At 45.8% G+C, this 21469-nt stretch overlaps 1 long non-coding RNA gene across 1 annotated transcript; it reads left to right on the top strand.

Moving 5' to 3' along the window:
* The first annotated feature begins 13434 nt into the window (after window positions 1–13434).
* On the top strand, window positions 13435–15265 carry LOC136788414 (uncharacterized). Its single transcript, XR_010827209.1, has 2 exons — window positions 13435–14585; window positions 14913–15265. It is a non-coding gene; the product is annotated as an uncharacterized lncRNA (long non-coding RNA).
* The last annotated feature ends 6204 nt before the right edge of the window (window positions 15266–21469 follow it).

The raw sequence follows: 21469 nt of genomic DNA, 5'->3' as shown, positions 1-21469 counted from the left end.
GTCCCCTGCGGCCTGTGGTGAGGACCATGGTGAGGCAGGCTGTCCCCCTGCAGCCCATGGAGTACCACGGTGGAGCAGGGTTCCACGCTGCAGCCCATGGAGGAGACCACAGTGGAGCAGGTGGACCTGCACCGACGGAGGCTGCGGCCTGTGGAAGACCCCTGCCAGAGCAGATTCCGGGCCAGACCTGTAGCCTGTGGAGAGGAGCTCACGCAGGAGCAGGTGACCTGGCAGGAGCTGCTGCCCGTGGGGGATCCAGGTTGGAGCAGTTTGCTCCTGATGGATGGACCCCGTGGTACGAACCCATATCTGGAGCAGTTCTTGAAGAGCTGCTGCCTGTGGGCAGCCCACGCCGGATCAGTTCAGCAAGGACTGCATCCTGTGGGAGGGACCCCACAACACAGGGGACGAGAGTGATCGAGAAGGAGCGGTGGAGAAGAAGCGCTATAGACTGACCATAACCCCCATTCCCCCGTTCCCCTGCGCCGCTCGGGGGGAGGAGGTGGAAGAGGGTGGATGGGGGGGAAGGCGTTTTTGGTTTCTTTCCTTTGTTTCTTGCTTCTCTAGCTTGTTAGTAATAGGCAATAAATCTTACTGTCTCCCTACGCTGAGTCTGTTCTGCCCGTCATGATAATTACTGTGCGATCTCCTCGTCCTTATCTCAACCCTTGAGCCCTTTTCATGGTATTTTCTCCCCATTCCTCTTTGAGGAGGGGGAGTGAGAGAGCGGTTGTGGTGGAGCTCGGCCGCCCACCTGAGTAAAACCACCACAAGAGTCTTGGTTAAAATATGCGCAGACTTGTTCAACTTTTCATGATAAATATGAGACATGCACAGCTGTCCCCACAGCAAAAGGTGCCTCGTTTGTGATTGTACTTCATTGACATGGTGGAGCTTGGTGTCCTGGTTTTAGCTGGGATAGAGTTAATTTTCCTCCTAGTAGCTGGTAGGGTGCTGTGTTTGGGATTAGGATGAGAAGAGTGCTGATAACATGCTGATGTTTCAATTGTTGCAGAGCAGTGCTTACACCAGGCCAAGGACTTCCCAGCTTCTCGCTCTGTCCTGCCAGCAAGCAGGCTAGGGGTGCAGCAGGATCTGGGAGGGGACAGACCCAGGACAGCTGACCCAAACTGGCCAAAGGGGTATTCCATACCATCTGACGTCATGCTAAACAATGAATATGGGGGGGCTGGCTGGGGTGGGAGGACTGGCTGCTCGAGGATAGGCTGGGCATCGGTCAGCGGGTGGTGAACATGCATTGTGCATCATTTGTTTGTACACATTAGTAGTAGAAGTACTATTATCATTATTATTTTTTTTTCCTGTCCTAATAAACTGTGTTTATCTCAACCCACAGGTTTTCATTTCTTTATGATTCTCTCCCCCATCCCAGAGAGGGAGGGGGGAGGGTGAGCGAACAGCTGTGTGGTGCTTAGCTGCCGACTGGGCTAAACCACAACAAGGCTCAGCTACCCATCATTCTGAGAGCATGTGGTCAGCAGCTTGGCAGTTACCTGAACTGTCATGGAGCATCCCTTGCTTTTGCATCAGAACTTAAAGAGAGGTAGAGGTATTGATCATGGTCACAGAACTCCTACTAGGAGTTGAAGATGCAGTGTAGTGCTGTGGTCTCTTCTGTTAGTATGTGATCTCCTCCTCTGTCACCGTCTTCCCTAAGATAAGATACTGGAGAGGGTGCTATTGGTAGGCTGCAGGAGTTTGCAAGAGAAGCAGTCACACTTCTGTTTGTTGGATCAATAGGCTTGGGGGAAATGAAATTAAATAAATAGGGGTTAATGAAATGGAACTTGCACTGCGAAGAGTTCTGTAGATTTGATCAGTGGAGCTTAGGTTAGAAGAACAAAGATAATTCTTCTTGAAGGCTTATAGACTTTCATGTTTGTTTTCCCTTCATGGTAGAGTACATGGTGTGGAAGTATCTCTGAAATCTCTGAACAAACCCCAAATTTGCTTTTCATGAAATACGCTTTTTGTGTTTTCTGCATCTGTAGAAAAATTCTGCTTACTCTTAGCAACTAATAAGTGATGTCTGAGTTGCTGCTTATACCAAGCTCTGAATCTTTATTTTTACTGCACACTGTTTCGTTTGAGACAGTGTTTTAGTAGGAGTTGGTTTGCGCATAGGTAGAAAATGTGTACTTGAATGTATATTTGAATATACACAGCTACCTGTTCAAATACTTGGATACCAGTCCCAGAGCAGCAGGATATACACAACTCTGTGTCCCCTTGGATCTGTCTTTCTCTGCATCCAGTTCTGTTTTCCCAAAGTAGATGCAGGTTGGTGTAATGAGGCTTTTCCTGAACAGCACAGGCCCCCTCCAAAGTTACCAATTTGTTGCGTATCTGACTGCCACCAAACAGAATGGGAAATGTTTAATGCAAAAGCATGGGAATCTGCATAGTAAAATATTAAATCTGAGAAGTACAAGAAAGAGCAATGAGAAATTTATGATAAGGTTGTCAAATGTAATTCAAAGCCAAACATCTCTTAAAACAATAAAACAATAAAACTTCCCTCACACAGTCTGTGTTATCAGATTTTGTGATTTCCAGTTGAACTCGATACGTGTGCTGACATCTATGCAGAATCTTTCCAGTAATCCGTATTGTTATCAGTACGCTGATTTAAAAATCTTTACTCTCTGCACACTCTGAGCAACTGGATGGTAAACAAGCCTTGTTACTTATCTTTACCTTAGACTTTATGTGCAAACTTAAATACCGTATTCATATAAGGGCTGACCTTTTCTACAGTTGCAAACACGCTTCCAAATAAACCTTGAATTATTAAACTACCCTTTAAGTGAATGTAATGCAGTTCTCACGCTACTTTAGATTTCTCTATCTTCCATTCCTGTCTCACAGAAATGCTTCCAAAGGGCAAGTCTATCCTTCATAAGCAAAGTAGCTTTATAGTTTCTTAATTAGGCAAAAAATTCAGAGTCAAAGCTTTTGTTTGAGCAATGCTGAGATCCTATAATAAACATTATGGGCATGGAAGAAACTTTCATTCAGATGTTAATAGGCATATAAGGATCTGTTTCAAGCCATATTAAAGGACTACTGCTGTAATAAAAATTGGGGATTATCTTCTAAATTAGTAGCATCAGTCTGGTGACAGCAGTTCATGTTCTAGTAACTGTGCTGTTCCTGTTTAATTGTGTGCATGTTGTCATGTTAAGGGGTGTAGCTGATTAACCGTTACGGGTCCGGTCGGATTCAGGGTACTGAACTATCACAATCAGAGATTCACCAATAACGCACCAACCAATATGGGTCTGATCGGATTCAGAGCACTGAACTGCCACGGTCACGGATTCACCAATAACGTATAACCACCCTTACTCTAGCCGCGTTCAATGAGAACTGTCACAGCCAGGAACAATGCAGTTAAGTGCAATTTATTACAGCAACAGGGACACAGGTTCTTTGGATTGCCGGCGATAATTTACTGTCTGCAAAAGCAAGCTAGCATGCATGAAATACACAGGTGTGCAGCCTGGAAATTAACGCGTTAAAAGGCACAAAGACTCTATAGAGATTTCTAAGTTTCCGCGGAGACACCCAGTATAACCAAGTGTTCAAATCTCACCCAAAGGCATCCCAATGGGGGGGGGAAGAGAGGCTCAGCCCGTCGACTGATCCCAGGGGTCAGGAGGTCCTCAGGATGGTGTATTCCCTTGTGATGGTACCTCCCCTGAGGGTGGTATCTTCCCCAACGATGGTATCTTCCCTAATGATAGTATCTTCCCCGACATCCCCTCTCTCTTAGGCCAATTTATATTATTTTCTATCTTTTAGGTGGAGCTTGAGTGACTCTAGTCAAGCATATCTTAGTTATGATTGGTGAAAAGTTTTCCCGTCTCTGTTTAAAGGAATAGGCTCCGAGAAATTCAGAGTGCATGCGCAGTGAGGGGTGGTTGCACTTTGGAGGCGGGTAGCTTTTGGGATGGAGGTGTGTTTTGGTATTATAATGATATTATAATGAGCAAAAGTACACTAGAGTACAGCATTTGTCAAAACATGACAGGTCGTTGGCTCAGGGTAGCAAAAAGTGAGGCTTATCAGTCTCGGTGTGCACAAGAACAATCGAGTCCCCACCTGGTCACAGAGCCTAGCCGTGGTGTCTCCACTCCACTCTATGCTCCGTATTGTTCCTTAGAGTCAGCACACCAGGTTCCCCCAGTGCGACAGCATCTAAGGTTGGAAGCCTAGGGAACGCTCAGGTAATGCAGCTACACCCTAACCTGAAAGCCTCTTCGATGCTGTAAGGAATGGTCCAGCAATTCGTGCCACTAAGGGATTTGAAGGGTTAACATTGAGGCCTGGGTTTAGGTGATAAGAGAACAAAGGGATTTCTTCAGAGAAAAACTGCTGACTCTGCACGGACGTGCAGTAACTTCTGACAGCCGGCCAAGAGACCACCAGATAAGGAGGAAGAATATGAGCCTCCCCGTCCAAGCGGCCCCCGAGAGACTAACAGAGACTGATAAGCAGGCGCACCTGGGAGGACTTTGGATTCGGGAAACGAATTATAATAACCCTGCCTCTTTTAGAAGTAGTAATAAATATGTATTAGCCTAGGAGCATAAAAACCAGCTGCCTTACATAACAGGTGTGCGTCCCGGTGGAGCAGAGACTCCCGGCGCACCCAGTGCTGTTTGCTTGCCTCTATTTGTTTAATAAATTGTGAACTTTGATTGTAATCCTATTTGGGACTCAGTCATTTATAACAATTGGGGGCTCGTCCGGGATGGTCTTGGTTCCTGAATTCTGACTTGATCTAGGAGGGGCGCCCCCACCATTTGGTGGCTCCTGTTCGAGTCAGGTCGGGGCTAACGCCATCTTGAACCTGAATAAGGGCAAGCAAAGATTTAGATTTTTTTATGAGCTCCCTTTGCCGGCTGCAGCACTATATTTTGCCTGTAATTCTGCGCGCGAAGATCCGAACGAAGATGACGGAGTCGTAAGTATTTAAGGCGTATACCGTTCGGTTGGGTGGGATTCGGTTGCCTGTGTGTGTGTGAGAGTGTGACTGCGACGGAACGTAGTTCCGAAGCGATTGTGGAGGTATTCTAACCGCGGTTCCAATCTCCCGTGAGGGACTTGGCCACTGAAGGACCGAAGCGATTCCTATAGGATTCGTGGGTGGGTGATAGGTCCTAAACCCCCTGCAAGACACTCTCACTAAGGCAACCAAGGGCTGTAGGAATTGCCACAGTAAAATTCCTAGATGGGTCAGACAAAATGGAAGACCCGGGACCAGAGAAAAGGGAGCAAATTACCAGACATACCACCAGAAAGTCCATTAGGGATAATGATTAGAAATTGGAACGATAGGGGCCCCAGAAAAGGAAAAAAGTAAATTAAAAATGGTCCAGTATTGTATGATAGAATGGCCAAAGGAGCCTTTAAGACCACATGTCTTTTGGCCTGTTTTCGGATCCTTCGAAGACTGGGTTTGCCAGGCCTTAAATATACATGTTAATTCAAAGGAACCTTTTTAGCCAGGAGGAAAGTGATTATGCAGGATTATGGATCAGGACTTCACGTTCTTTTCCAGCCTCAATATTTACACTAAAAGCAGACGAGAAGTTTGAAGAAGAAGAGAAAAAAAAAATAAAAGGAAAAAGATGATGAATGGGAGCCATTGGATAACCTACCACCTCTATATCCTAACAATCCACCCCCGGTGGTGCATCTTGTAATCCTATTTTGTTCTTAAATGTTTTGACTGTGTCAAGGAGGAAGGTGGGAGCATTATCTAAGTAACAGTTTAGAAGTTTGGGTATATTCGCGGTGGTGTTTGGTCAGTTTCCCAAGTATCGGGGGAGGGGGGCTGACTGATTATCAAAGCGGTAGAACGGAGAGTCACTTCTTTGGTGGTTCGGGCCTGAGCCCTGGGAATTTGGTAAGAAGGGGGAGAGCGAATTTATTTAGGCCTCAATACCTTTTAAACCCCCATCTCGACGGATACACAGGAGTGATTCCTTGTTTTGTGGGGGCTTACTAACAAAGTGCATGAGAAAAATTAGCATTCGGCTTGAAATTCGGTCTTGTTGAAATGTAAATTTTGTGAAAAAGGTGGTATTGTTTGTCTAGAAGACGGAAGGCTGAGTGCTTCAGGTGTTTTTCCGAGGTCCTGTGGATTTATGTTTGGAACGGGGCTCATTAAGAATCTGAAATAGTAAAGTTTGTATGTGGAAAGAAGAGTTTAATCCCAGAGAATTGGGACATTTGGGAAGAAGATTAGGAAAAGATAGTAAAAACCTGCAATAAAAAGGTTTGCGTGGAAATTGAAACAAGGGACAGTAACTAATATAAATAAATAAAAGGGAATGGGAAATCAAGGAAATGGGTAAAATCCAAAACAAAGACGTCCTAAAAAAAAAAAAAAAGCCTCCTTGGGTGCATATTGGCACATTGGAAGGATACTGTTAGAAATGGGGGGCACAGAAAGCAAGAGGACTTCCACTAAGTATTGCAATCGATGGTGGCCACTTTATGGATCAATCTACTATAACAGTGTCTTGCAATTAATGTTGTTTTTGAGGAGAGAAGGAAAATAGGATGAAATGTTGTATACTGATATGTTGTTTCAGCATCTTGGAGGGAAAAGGGTATGGAATTAAGTTGGCCCCTGACTGAGCCTTTGGTGTTGGCATTAGAAAAGTACAGGCTGGAGAAAGATAAAGGAAGTGTTAAAAGGGTTGTTGAAGGTGTTAAAGGTGTGGCATGTAGTATTTGACAGAGCTGCTTGAAGTTGAATGAGCAGGGAAAGAGGATGTAGGAATGTTAATAGTTCTGCCTCAACCCGAGGCTGAGATCTCTAAATCGCGGGTGCGAGCCCTCTGGGGCAGAGGGACTGTGATGGGTCCGAGAGAGTTGTCATGGAAACAGAAAAGCAGCTAACTCTTAAAACAACCTGAGTTCCTGTGTGAGCTCAGATTGCCAATGGGACCGCTCAGGGAACTGTCAACGATTGCATTCCCCTGACCGACCCCCTCACTGAGACCCTAATCACCCCGGAAATTATGTAAATACCAAAATCTGGTTAAATTGGCTATTGGGAATTGAGAATCTGTTCCAACAAGGTCCAAAAGAAACCCCTATGGAATTTATGGAATTTTTGAATTTTTGGACCAACTTTGAAATGCAATGAAAAAAAAAATGGACCTGGCTTAAAAAAAAAAAAAAAAAAAAAACAAAAAACAGAGGCAATTGGCTAGCCTCTTTCCAGGGCAATCGGCCCCTGATATCAGAAAGAAATTGTCTTAGGCTGCAGGACAAACTTACAACAGTCAGGAATGACGGGGACCTGGGGCATCTACCCTAGCAGGTCCACTAGTTGAAATAAAGCTAGGAAACGAAGACAGAGGCTTGAATTTTTTTGGTTGTTGTTGGGTACAGGAGCTTCGTTCTCTGTGTTAATTAGTCTGTAAATGTAACAGGAGCAACATATTCAATGTTAAATAGTTTAAAAGGACGATTAGGAACTAAGCCACAGGGAAGGAGGAGGAACGGCCATTCTTACAACCCCTTGATTTGCGTTTTGGGGGTAAGGAACTAACCCATGAATTTTTGTATGTACCAGAATGCCCGATTCCACTCTTGGGACGGGATCTATTAGCCAAATTAGATGCAACAATAACCTTTGAGGATGGAGAATTAATAATGAAGGTACCTGAGTCCAAAGTAGGACAAATCCTAATGATCAAAGATAAACCCTTTGTTAATAGTCCAAGAGAAGTAGAAAATGCAGTTATACCAGCAGTATGGGAAACAGATGTACCAGGGAAGTCGAAACTGGCACAACCGGTAAAGGTGGAATTAAAGGAAGGAGCCAAACCTGTTTGAATCAAACAATATCCACTTAAGATAGAAGCTAGGCAGGGGACAGTGAAAATTATTGACAAATTTCTCAAATATCAGATTCTGGAAGAATGTAAATCGGAATACAATACTCCAATTTTTCCAGTAAAGAAGACAAATGGCGAGTATAGATTAGTACAAGATCTTAGAGCAATAAATGAAATAACAAAGGACATTCACCCGGTAGTAGCTAACCCTTACACATTGTTAACATCTGTGAAAGGGAAATATAAATGGTTTACCGTGATAGATTTAAAAGATGCCTTCTTTTGCATACCTCTTGATAAAGATAGTAGAAAATTATTTGCCTTCAAATGGGAAAACATATTGAAGTTTTTGTACCACATATGGTAACAACCATGTTAGAACAAAAGGGGGGGGCCACTGGTTATCACCCAGCCGGATGATGAAATATCAGGTAATACTAACTGAACAAGATGACATTGTGATAAATTAGCGGGTGTTTGTTCATTGTCTTTAAAAGGAATTCAGAGGATCTGCTGAGAAGATAAGGTTTTGCAATTTACGACCTTGTTAAGGGGGAAGACTAAGCAAGTAGATAGTGGGGAGGGGGTGTTGGATAAACATCCTTGGTAAAACAAAGACTCTGTGAAATACTGTTTCCCGCTTCACTACCCTCCCCCTTGAACACGAGCACAACGCATGATCATTGAAAGAAAAACAACGACCCCCAACAACGAACTGCGCAGCTTCAGAAGGTCCAACAAGTCCTGACAAGCCGAAACTTGGATGCTATAAAACGGCGACACTGAAAAGGGAAAGTTGCGTGCTGTGGTGGAGCGGAGACTCCCCAGCCGCCCAGCGCTGTTTTGCTTGTGCCTGCTTACTTAATTAATAAAATATTTCTGATAGACCAAGAAATTTGTATGGTCTCACTTATAACAAATTTGGTGCCGTGACTCGGATGAAGGCGGATTGACTGGGAATCCCTCTAGGGGAGGCGCCCCGCCGATTTCGGTGGCCCCGGGAACGGGAAATCCCGCTCGAGCCCTTCACCGACGAACCCAAAATTAGGCACAAGCAAATAAAACCGGTAACCCCAAGCAATCTTTGTGCACGAAGACCGAACGAAGACCCACGGGGTGGGTAAGTATAGGCCGGTGATCCGTTCGGTTGGGGTTGGTGATCCCGGAGTGCGTCTGTGTGAGACGTCCAATTGCGGACGAAGTGAGTGCGGACCCCTCAGTAGTGCGGTTCCCACATCCCGCGAGGGACTGGGCCACGACCAGGGGGAAACGGCTCTGTGTGTGTGTGAAGGCACTCTGGAAGATGGGACAGAAGAAGAGTAAGCCTTCTGGTCCCATGGGTGGGGTAATGCCTAGTGCTAGGTTGCCCCCTATTCCCCCAGATAGTCCACTGGGGTTAATGATTAAGAATTGGAGTGATTCCCCTTTTAGGCGGGGAAAGGATAAAGTAAAAATGATTCATTATTGTGTTGAAGTTTGGGGAGGTAGGCAAATTATTGGCCCATATTCGGGTCGTTTGAAGACTGGGTTTGCCAAGCCTTAAACATTTATGTAAGTGCAAAGGAACCTTTTTGTTTAGAGGAGAGCGAATATGCGAGCCTTTGGATTGGCTCAGAGAATCGAGTTAATCTGTACCCTCTGTACCCTTTAAAAGAAAAAGGAGGGGCAAAATTACAAATTGTGGAGCAAGAGATAAAGTACCTGGGTCACCAGTTAAGTAAGGGGACTAAGAAGTTAGACCCAGGCAGAATCAGTGGAATATTGGCTTTAGCATCCCCGCGAACTAAAAAGCAGGTACGGCAACTGTTAGGGTTGACCGGATACTGTAGACAATGGATAGAAGATTATAGTGGAAAGGTTAAATTTTTATATAACAAGCTGAATAAGGATGGATTACTCAAATGGACAAAAGAAGATGAGGAACGACTGAACAAGTTAAAGGAGGAACTAGTACGCCCCCCCCCAGTGTTAAGCTTACCAGATTTAAGGAGGCTGTTTTGTTTTGTTTTGTTGTTTTGTGAACAGCGCAGCAGGCACGGCATACGGAGTGCTGGCCCAAGAATGGGCAGGGAGTAAAAAAAAAAAAAAAACAAACCTGTGGCCTATTTGTCTAAATTATTGGATCCGGTTAGCCGGGGTTGGCCAAACTGTTTGCAGGTAGTGGTAGCTGCTGCCTTGTTAGCGGAAGAAGCACAGAAGATCACTTTTGGGGGGGAAATCAAAGTAATATCTCTACACAATATACGCGGGGTACTGTAACAGAAGGCAGAGAAATGGATCACTGACGCCAGATTATTAAAATATGAAGGAATTTTGATTTCCTCTCCAAAATTAACCTTAGGAACAACCTCCCTACAGAACCCTGCTCAATTTCTTTATGGGGAACCAAATGAGTCCTTAGGACATGATTGCCTCCGAAATATAGAAGAGCAAACGAAATTGAGACCTGATCTAGAGGAGGTGGAATTACCCATCGGTGAACAGATATATGTGGATGGTTCCTCGAGAGTAGTCGAGGGAAAGCAAAAATCAGGATACGCGTTAGTAAACGAGAAAACATTTGAGATAGTGGAATCTGGACCTTTGAGCCCTAGCTGGTCCGCCCAAGCTTGCGAGCTATATGCCATATTGCGGGCCCTAAAATTGTTGAAAAATAAAAGCGGTACAATATATACAGATTCAAAATATGCTTATGGGGTAGTACATACATTTGGTAAAATATGGGAAGAAAGGGGGCTCATCAATTCACAAGGAAAGGGTTTAATACATCAGGAATTGATTACCCAGGTTTTACAAGCTATCAGAGAGCCCAAAGAAATTGCCGTAGTACATATAAAAGGGCATCAAAAAGGCCTCACCCCTCAGGTTAGGGGTAATAATCTAGGAGATCAGGAGGCAAAAAGGGCAGCATTAATGAGTATAAGAATTATAAGAACGAGGGAAGATTGCCCAGACTGTGGGAAATACTTAATACTTATACTTAAGATATAGTAATTAATATAATAATAATAATATAATATATAATAATGCTTAATATAATACTTAATACTGTGGGAAAGACTTAAAGGAATTTCCATGTTATGATTGCTGGAGTGAATGGGAAGTTGATGGGATTGAATGCAATTGTTCTGAGGAAGAAAGCCCGCCTTATAAAAACTGCTACAAGTGCGGGCCGACTAACTCCCTGTGGTCGAATGGACCCATTCCCCTCCCCTTACTCTGTTTCACTATTACAGAAGAAGACAAGATGACACAAATGGGGGTTCAAAAAAAAAAAACAAAAAAAAAAAAAACAAAAAAGAAACAATAAAGGGAAATGGGTACTGCCTGATGGACGGGAAGTGTTACCAAAATCAGTAGCTATGAGGGTGCTACGGAGATTTCATGAACAGACGCACTGGGGTACTCAGGCGTTGGTGGATCAATTTGCCACATATTATATGTGTATAGGGATTTATAATATAGCAAAGAGGATCGTAAATGATTGCATAACTTGTCGGAGGGTAAATGCTCAACACATGAGAAAAAGGGTCCCGGGAGGAGGACGAGAATTGGCACATCGACCTTTTGCAAAGATTCAATTAGATTTTACTGAACTTCCAAAAACGGGGCGATATAGATACTTATTAGTTATTGTAGACCACCTCACAAACTTTGTTGAAGCATTCCCTACGGCAAGGGCCACAGCTCAAACCGTGGTAAAGATATTATTAGAAAGCATCATACCCAGATACGGGGTAATAGAAGCAATTGACTCTGATCGAGGCCCACACTTTGTGTCAAAGGTATCCCGAGACACGATGAAGGCTCTGGGAATTAAATGGGAATATCACACTCCCTGGCATCCTCAGAGTTCGGGAAAGGTAGAACGAATGAATGGTGAAATTAAAAGCAACTAACAAAGCTTATGATAGAGACTAAAACCTCCTGGGTGAAATGTTTACCGCTTGCACTATTGAATATCCGGACATAGCCCCGAGCCGATGTCGGAATCTCACCTTTTGAAAGGCTGTATGGTATGCCTTATGATTTAGAGATGCCATCTGATCACCCCCAGGTACAGGATATCCAATTAAAACCTTATTTAATACAGCTTATGAACCAACGGAGGGAGTTGCAAGCGAAAGGCTTGGTGGCTAGATATAGCAACCCATAGGATACAACCTGGAGATAGGGTTCTAATTAAGACATGGAAAGAAACGTCTTTAACGCCACGGTGGGGAGGCCCCTATGTTGTTTTACTTATCACAGAGACGGCTATCTGGACGGCTGAGAAGGGGTGAACGCATGCCAGTCGCGTGAAAGGACCGATCCAGAAAAGCAAATGGGAAGCGGTCGCAGGCCCTGATGACTTAAAGCTCACGTTGAAAAGAACTCGATAAGTATGGTCTAACTGTCTATGTATCGTAAAAAAAAAAAAGGAGGAAAGGGGACCCTGTTTGATCAGAAAAAGGTCGCGGTTACCTGAGAAACTCCCCTGAAGAACACTGCTGCTGCCAAGAAGAACTTGCACCTTGTAGTTCGCTGCAACCGAACTGACAAGCGAGGCAGAGAGTGAAACGGTGGGGAATTACGTGGCCAGGTAAAGAACTCTGGAAAATGGGCCCTAGCCATTTTTTTTTGCGATACATAGTAATGGGTACGATTGTTTACACTGTTCCTGGGTCTGCGCACCCTCACAAACCTTTTAAATGGAGCCTGATTAGATGGGAAGATCACCATGTTGTTCAGCAGATAACTACTGCTGGGGGACTGATAGGGAAGGCATCATCTATATAAAGAAGGAAGAGACTAAGAGTCCCCAACGGGTGGGACCAAATCAGAAACTGTCGGGGAGTGTTTTGAGGATTCAGCCTACACAAGCTTTTAGAATGCTAACTCCTAATAGCCCTAAACCACTGGAGGTTGCTAATAAATCAGTAAACCCGGAGTATGGGATTAGAAATGAAGGGGTGACCGGGAATAACATATGGAGAATCATGAATGCTAGTTATCAGTTGTTGAATCAACCAAATCCAGACGTGCCTAGACCTTGCTGGTTATGTCTTGATATAAGGCCCCCATATTACGACGCCATTGGGGATCTGGGAGAAACCACCCGTTCAAACGAAACCGATCCTCCACAATGCAATTGGGGAAGGGATGTAGGAATAACGTTAACGGAAGTAACTGGGAATGGCAGGTGCGTAGGCACGGTCCCTGGTGAGAAGTTCCATCTATGCAATATTACAGAAAATGTTACACAATTAGACAAAGAAAAATGGTTAATACCAGCAGATAACACCAGATGGGTATGTTCGTCTCTGGGGGTAACTCCATGCTTATCTTTGAAATTGTTCAACTCGTCTCATGATTTTTGTGTACAGGTAGTAATTATACCTAGGATTCTTTACCATTCTGAGGAGTATATGTACATCCAACATGCTATGGCAAAAAAACACTTAAGGAAGAGAGAGCCTATTACGGCTGTCACTTTAGCCACTCTGATGATTCTGGGGGCTGCAGGAGCCGGAACTGAAATTTCCTCTCTGGTAAAACAAAGCCAAGAATTTACCTCTCTACGCATTGCTGTAGATGAGGATTTGGCCCGTATCGAGCAATCTATATCAGCTTTAGAGAAATCTGTACGACAAAATCGTAGGGGATTAGATCTGATTTTTCTACAACAAGGAGGATTGTGTGCAGCCCTACGAGAGGAGTGTTGCGTATATGCAGATCATACTGGAGTAGTAAGGGATACAATGACTAAATTGAGAGAAGGGCTAGAAAAACGAAAAATAGAAAATGAAGCCCACCAGAATTGGTATGAATCCTGGTTTAATTACTCACTTTGGCTCACTACACTGCTATCAACTATAGCAGGACCTTTGTTGCTGCTCATATTAACACTAACTTTTGTACCATGTATATTCAATCGAATAATCGCGATTGTAAAAAAAACCGATTAGAGGCAGCTCACCTTATGCTTGTGCGTGCGAAATATGAATCTCTTGAACAGGAGGAGGATGACGCAGAAACTTTAATATTGAGCAAACAAGTGCTTCAAAAATTCATCAATGAACAAAATGTGTTAGAAAAAGAAAAAGGAGGGATTGTGATAAATTAGCGGGTGTTTGTTCATTGTCTTTAAAAGGAATTCAGAGGATCTGCTGAGAAGATAAGGTTTTGCAATTTACGACCTTGTTAAGGGGGAAGACTAAGCAAGTAGATAGTGGGGAGGGGGTGTTGGATAAACATCCTTGGTAAAACAAAGACTCTGTGAAATACTGTTTCCCGCTTCACTACCCTCCCCCTTGAACACGAGCACAACGCATGATCATTGAAAGAAAAACAACGACCCCCAACAACGAACTGCGCAGCTTCAGAAGGTCCAACAAGTCCTGACAAGCCGAAACTTGGATGCTATAAAACGGCGACACTGAAAAGGGAAAGTTGCGTGCTGTGGTGGAGCGGAGACTCCCCAGCCGCCCAGCGCTGTTTTGCTTGTGCCTGCTTACTTAATTAATAAAATATTTCTGATAGACCAAGAAATTTGTATGGTCTCACTTATAACAACATAACCTTGAAAACGACTAACCTGTTATATCCAGCAGTATTTCTAGGAACTGTTCCAGAAGAAGGACTGTTGGAACACAATTGTGTGGAAATAATCGAACATACTCACGCCAGCCGCGAAGATTTGAAGGATGTACCCCTTGAAAGGTATTCAGTGGGAATACCACACTCCGTGGCACCCACAAAGCTCAGGGAAAGTAGAAAGGATGAATCAAACAATAAAACAACAATTGGCTAAGTTAATGATCGAGACACAGCTGCCCTGGACGAAATGCTTACCATTGGCACTTTTAAACATAAGAACTAAACCACACAGTGAGACTGGATTATCATCATATGAAATGTTATATAGTATGCTGTCCTGGTTCCAGTTAGGACAGAGTTAATTTTCCCTCATAGTAGCTGGTAGGGTGCTATGTTTTGGATTAGGATGAGAAGAGCGCTGATAACATGCTGATGTTTTAATTGTTGCAGAGCAGTGTTTACACCAGGCCAAGGACTTTTCGGCTTCTCGCTCTGTCCTGCCAGCGAGCAGGCTGGGGGTGCAGCAGGAGTTGGGAGGGGACAGACCCAGGACAACTGACCCAAACTGGCCAAAGGGGTATTCCATACCATCTGACGTCATGCTAAACAATATATAGGGGTGGCTGGCCGTGGTGGGGGGCCGGCTACTCGGGGATAGGCTGGGCATCGGTCAGCGGGTGGTGAGCAATTGCGTTGTGCATCACTTGTTTTCTTACACATTATTATTATTAATACTATTATCATTATCACTATTATTATTATTATTGTTATATTCCTGTCTTAATAAACTGTCTTTATCTCAACTCACCGGCTTCACTTTCCCGTTTCTGTCCCCCATCCCAGAGAGGGAGGGGGGAGGGTGAGCGAACGGCTGTGTGGTGTTTAGCTGCCAGCCGGGTTAAACCACAACAGCCCTTTTGGCGCCCAACGTGGGGCTCGAAGGGTTGAGATATCGACAAATCTGACCAGAGTGTGTTAAACTAAAATTGGTATAAGTATTGGACCTGCTTAATAGTTGCTAGTCACGATGTTGATAGCCTTAATCTCCAGTCTGCTGTACCTGTATTCCAAATTGAGTTTTATAGTGCGTTACTTTCTGTATGTGCTCCCTGTTGCACTGTTTATCCTTTCCGGGCCCTGGTTTAAGATTGTTATGGTACTGTGCGGTGTAACAATGGCTTATGAAATGATGAAATATCTGGTCACGACTTTAACCTGGTATTTGTACTCAGCACTGACGTCGACTCTATACTTTGGAACCCATATCTCGGAAACTATTAGCAATTACACCTATTGCCTGTTTTCGTTAGGGAGCCAATCTGTGGAGGGGACAGGGGAAGACATGTTTCCCTACCTGTTCACTCTCCCTTTCTCCTTCACCACCACCCTCTTATCCCCCGAGCTAGTTACGGTGGTTCTCCGAGATGTTGAATATCCTTGGGATACTCAGACCAGCCTGCTCTTGTTGTTATGTCTCCTGAATGCGCTTCAGGTTTTGTGGAGGGTTAAACAAATACTTAGGAATCTCATCCGGAGATCTGTCTTGAGGCGGGATAGTTGGCAGTGGCAGGGAGTGTGGGAGGATATGGGCAGGTTTCTAGAGCAGTGGTCACCTCCAGTGTTTTGGACATTCACCCCTGAACAACTGCAAAATCCTAAAAAGCTGGCAGAATGCTTGAAAAAAAGGTGTCATGACTCTGGCAGTTCCAAAGTGACACAAATCACTGTAGCGTGCTGGGGTCTGGCTTGTGCCTATCAAGCTGCAATTGATGCTACTAGCAACCTAGCTCCCGCTCCTGCAGCCGTTCCAGGTCCAGCTCCTGCAGCTGCTCCAGCTCCAGCTCCTGCAGCCGCTCCAGCTCCTGCAGCCACTCCAGCTCCAGCTCCTGCAGCCGCTCCAGCTCCTGCAGCTGCTCCAGCTCCTGCAGCCGCTCCAGCTCCAGCTCCTGCAGCCGCTCCAGCTGCAGCTCCTGCAGCTGCTCCAGCTCCTGCAGCTGCTCCAGTTCCAGCTCATGCAGCCACTCCAGCTCCAGCTCCTGCAGCCGCTCCAGCTCCTGCAGCCGCTAGAGCTCCAGCTCCTGCAGCCGCTCCAGCTCCTGCAGCTGCTCCAGCTCCAGCTCCCGCAGCCACTCCAGCCCCTGCAGCAGCTCCAGCTCCTGCAGCTGCTCACACTCCTGTGTCTGGGTCAGAGAAACGAGCTGTAGCAGTGCAAGTTGACCCCGCAGAGGGTATTCCAACCCCTGTGGCAGACCCTGTGGCTGGGTCAGAGAAACGAGCTGTAGCAGTGCAAGTTGACCCCGCAGAGGGTATTCCAACCCCTGTGGCAGACCCGGTGTCTGGGTTAGAGAAACGAGCTGTAGCAGTGCAAGTTGCCCCTGTAGACAAGGTGAAAAAATGGTATAGAGGCTCAGGTCGTTTAGAACGCAGACAGTCTTCTGCTAAGTCTGGGCATAGTGAAGATGAGGCTGGGCCATCAAAGGTGCAGGAGACTGAAGATGAGGATGGGGATGTCGAAAAATCAACAGTAATTACCCGGACTCTATACCAGCGTGAGCTACGAGATGTGTGAAAAGATTTTGGTTGCTGCATAGGTGAGCAGCTTGTCACCTGGCCGCTCTGGTGCTGGGACACCAGAGCCAATTATGTGGAATTAGAGGGCAAGGAAGCCAGGCGGCTGGGATCCCTTGCTAGAGATGCAGGCATTGACAAAGTAATTGGAGATGGAGCACGATCTCGCAGCCTCTGGAGGCGTCTCCTGTCAGCTGTGCAGGAAAGGTATCCCTTCAAGGAAGAACTTGTATGTCTTCCAGGCAAATGGACCACCATGGAGAAGGGAATTCAGTACCTGAGGGAATTGGCCGTACGGGAAGTAATTTATAAGGACCTAGACGACGCACAAACATCCACAGATCCAGATGCAGTCCGGTGTACACCACCCATGTGGCGGAAGTTTGTACGGAGTGCACCATCATCATATGCCAGCTCATTGGCAATACTAGCCTGGAAAGCGGAGGAGAATCCCACAGTGAATGAAGTGACTAAATTACTCCGGCAGTACGAAGGAAATCCCTCCTCTTCCCTACAGGCCTGTGTCTCGGCTGTGGAGAAACTCTGAAGAGGTCCACCAACTTAAAGAGAATTTACCTTCCCCTCCACCTGAACGAACCAGTGTCCACCAGCTAAAAGAGAATACTTTGGAGAAACTTTCTGAAAAGATCCACTAACTTGAAGAGAGATTATTTTCCTCCCCACCTGTACAAACCAGTGTCTCAGCTATTAGGGGTAAACGTTCATCTATGCAAGGAAGACAATATGGTGGGCACACACACCGCGCCACCCTGTGGTTTTACCTACGTGACCATGGAGAGGACATGAGAAAATGGGATGGAAAATCTACTGCGACCCTAGAGGCACGGGTACGTGAATTGCAAAGGAAAACAATTGGGAAAAAGGAGTTCTCTGAAAAGTTTGCTGCTTCGACTTCCAGCAGGCAGTCCTTTAAACACAGAAACGAAGATTCTGACCAGGACTAGAGGGGCCCTGCCTCCAGCCAGGGGGAGGAAAGGGACAATCGAGTTTATTGGAGTGTGTGGATTCGATGGCCTGGCACGTCAGACGCACAGAAGTATAAGGCTTTGGTAGACACCGGTGCACAATGTACTCTAATGCCATCAAGCTATAAAGGGCCAGAGCCCATCTGTATTTATGGTGTGACGGGGGGATCCCAGCAGTTAACTGTATTGGAGGCTGAAGCGAGTCTAACCGGTAATGAGTGGCAAAAGCACCGTATTGTGACTGGCCCAGATGCTCCGTGCATCCTTGGCATAGACTATCTTAGAAGAGGATATTTCAAGGACCCAAAAGGGTTCCGGTGGGCTTTTGGCATAGCTGCCTTGGAGACAGAGGACATTAAACAGTTGTCTACCTTGCCTGGTCTCTCAGAGGACCCTTCTGTTGTGGGGTTGCTGAGGGTTGAAGAACAGCAAGTGCCGATCGCTACCACAACTGTGCACCGGCGGCAATATCGCACCAACCGAGACTCCCTGAGTCCCATCCATAAGCTAATTCGTCAACTGGAGAGCCAAGGAGTGATCAGCAAGACTCATTCACCTTTTAATAGTCCCATATGGCCAGTGCGAAAGTCTAATGGTGAGTGGAGACTAACAGTGGACTATCGTGGCCTGAACGAAGTCACGCCACCACTGAGTGCTGCAGTGCCGGACATGCTAGAACTCCAGTAGGAACTGGAATCAAAGGCAGCCAAGTGGTATGCCACAACTGATATCGCTAATGCATTTTTCTCCATCCCTCTAGCAGCACAGTGCAGGCCACAGTTTGCTTTCACTTGGAGGGGAGTCCAATATACTTGGAATCGGCTGCCCCAGGGGTGGAAACATAGCCCTACCATTTGCCATGGACTGATCCAGTCTGCGCTGGAGCAGGGGGAAGCTCCTGAACACCTGCAGTACATGGATGGCATCATTGTGTGGGGTGACACTGCAGAAGAAGTTTTCGAGAAAGGGAAGAAAATAGTCCAAATCCTTCTGAAGGCCGGTTTTGCCATAAAACAGAATAAAGTTAAAGGACTTGCACGAGAGATCCAGTTTTTAGGAATAAAATGGCAAGATGGACGTCGTCAAATCCCAATGGATGTGATCAACAAAATAACAGCTATGTCTCCACCAACTAGAAAAAAAGAAACACAAACTTTCCTAGGTGTCGTGGGGTTTTGGAGAATGCATATTCCAAATTACAGTCTGATTGTAAACCCGCTCTACCAAGTAACCCGTAAGAAGAATGCTTTTGAATGGGGCCCTGAGCAACGACAAGCCTTTGAACAAATTAAGCAGGAAATAGTTCATGCAGTAGCCCTCGGGCCAGTCCGAACAGGACCAGATGTAAAGAATGTGCTCTACACCGCAGCCGGGGAGAATGGTCCCACCTGGAGCCTCTGGCAGAAAGAACCTGGGGAAACTCGAGGTCGACCCTTGGGGTTTTGGAGTCGGGGATACAAAGGATCTGACGCCCGCTATACTCCAACTGAAAAGGAGATATTGGCAGCATATGAAGGAGTTCGATCTGCTTCGGAAGTGGTCGGTACTGAAGCGCAGCTCCTCCTGGCACCCCGACTGCCGGTACTAGGGTGGATGTTCAAAGGAAGGGTCCCCTCTACACATCATGCAACTGATGCTACATGGAGCAAGTGGGTTGCACTGATTACTCAGCGGGCTCGAATAGGAAACCCCAGTCGCCCAGGGATCTTGGAAGTGATTATGGACTGGCCAGAAGGCAAATACTTTGGGATATCATCAGAGGAGGAGGTGGTCCGTGCTGAAGAAGCCCCACTGTACAACAAGCTACCGGAAAATGAGAAGAAATATGCCTTGTTCACTGATGGGTCCTGTCGTATTGTCGGAAAGCATCGGAGATGGAAAGCTGCTGTATGGAGTCCTACACGATGAGTTGCAGAAGCTGCTGAGGGAGAAGGTGAATCGAGTCAGTTTGCAGAAGTGAAAGCCATTCAGCTGGCTTTAGATTTTGCTGAACGAGAAAAGTGGCCAGTTCTCTATCTCTATACTGACTCATGGATGGTAGCAAATGCCCTGTGGGGGTGGTTACAGCAAGGGAAGCAGAACAACTGGCAGCGCAGGGGCAAAGCCATCTGGGCTGCTGCATTGTGGCAAGATATTGCTGCCCGGGTAGAGAACCTGGTTGTAAAGGTACGCCAAGTAGATGCTCATGTGCCCAAGAATCGGGCTGCTGAAGAACATCAAAACAACCAGCAGGTGGATCAGGCTGCTAAGATTGAAGTGGCTCAGGTGGACCTGGACTGGCAACATAAAGGTGAATTATTTATAGCCCGATGGGCCCATGACATCTCAGGCCATCAAGGTAGAGATGCAACATACAGATGGGCTCGTGATCGAGGGGTGGACCTGACCATGGACACTATAGCACAGGTTATTCATGACTGTGAAACATGTGCTGCAATCAAGGAAGCCAAACGGTCAAAGCCTCTTTAGTATGGAGGACCTGGGAGGACCTTGGAGTACTGGTTGATAGTCGGCTGAATATGAGCCAGCAGTGTGCTCAGGTGGCCAAGAAGGCCAACAGCATCCTGGCTTGCATAAGAAGCAGTGTGGCCAGCAGGTCTAGGGAGGTGATTGTCCCCCTGTACTCGGCTCTGGTGAGGCCGCACCTTGAGTACTGTGTTCACTTTTGGGCCCCTCACTACAAGAAGGACATGGAGGTGCTCGAGAGAGTCCAGAGAAGGGCAACGAAGCTGGTGAGGGGTCTGGAGAACAAGTCTTACGAGGAGCGGCTGAGGGAGCTGGGGTTGTTCAGCCTGGAGAAGAGGAGGCTCAGGGGCGAGCTCATCGCTCTCTATAGGTACCTTAAAGGAGGCTGTAGAGAGGTGGGGGTTGGTCTATTCTCCCATGTGCCTGGTGACAGGACGAGGGGGAATGGGCTAAAGTTGCGCCAGGGGAGGTTTAGGTTGGATGTTAGGAAGAACTTCTTTACCGAAAGGGTTGTTAGGCATTGGAATGGGCTGCCCAGGGAGGTGGTTGAGTTGCCATCCCTGGAGGTCTTTAAAAGACGTTTAGATGTAGCCCTTAGTGATATGGTTTAGTGTAGGACTTGTTAGTGTTAGGACAGAGGTTGGACTAGGTGATCTTGGAGGTCTCTTCCAACCTAGATGATTCTGTGATTCTGTGATTCTGTGACGATGGCTGAAATATAATATTTATATAAATATAAATAATATAAATATAATATAAATATAAAATATAAATAATATAATATAAATATAATATAAATATAAAGAATATAAATATAAAATATTTATATTTCAGCCATCGTCACAGAATCACAGAATCACAGAATCATCTAGGATGGAGAGGCCTGGCAGACTGATTACATCACACTCCCTCAAACCCGCAATGGCAAGCACCACGTACTTACAATGGTGGAAGCAACCACCGGATGGCTGGAAACATATCCTGTGC

This window comes from Anser cygnoides, chromosome 36, assembly GCF_040182565.1.
Source record: "Anser cygnoides isolate HZ-2024a breed goose chromosome 36, Taihu_goose_T2T_genome, whole genome shotgun sequence".
NCBI classification, from domain to species: Eukaryota; Metazoa; Chordata; class Aves; order Anseriformes; family Anatidae; genus Anser; species Anser cygnoides.
Note: the sequence above shows the minus strand (reverse complement) of the source record. Positions and strands in the feature narration are given on the sequence as shown.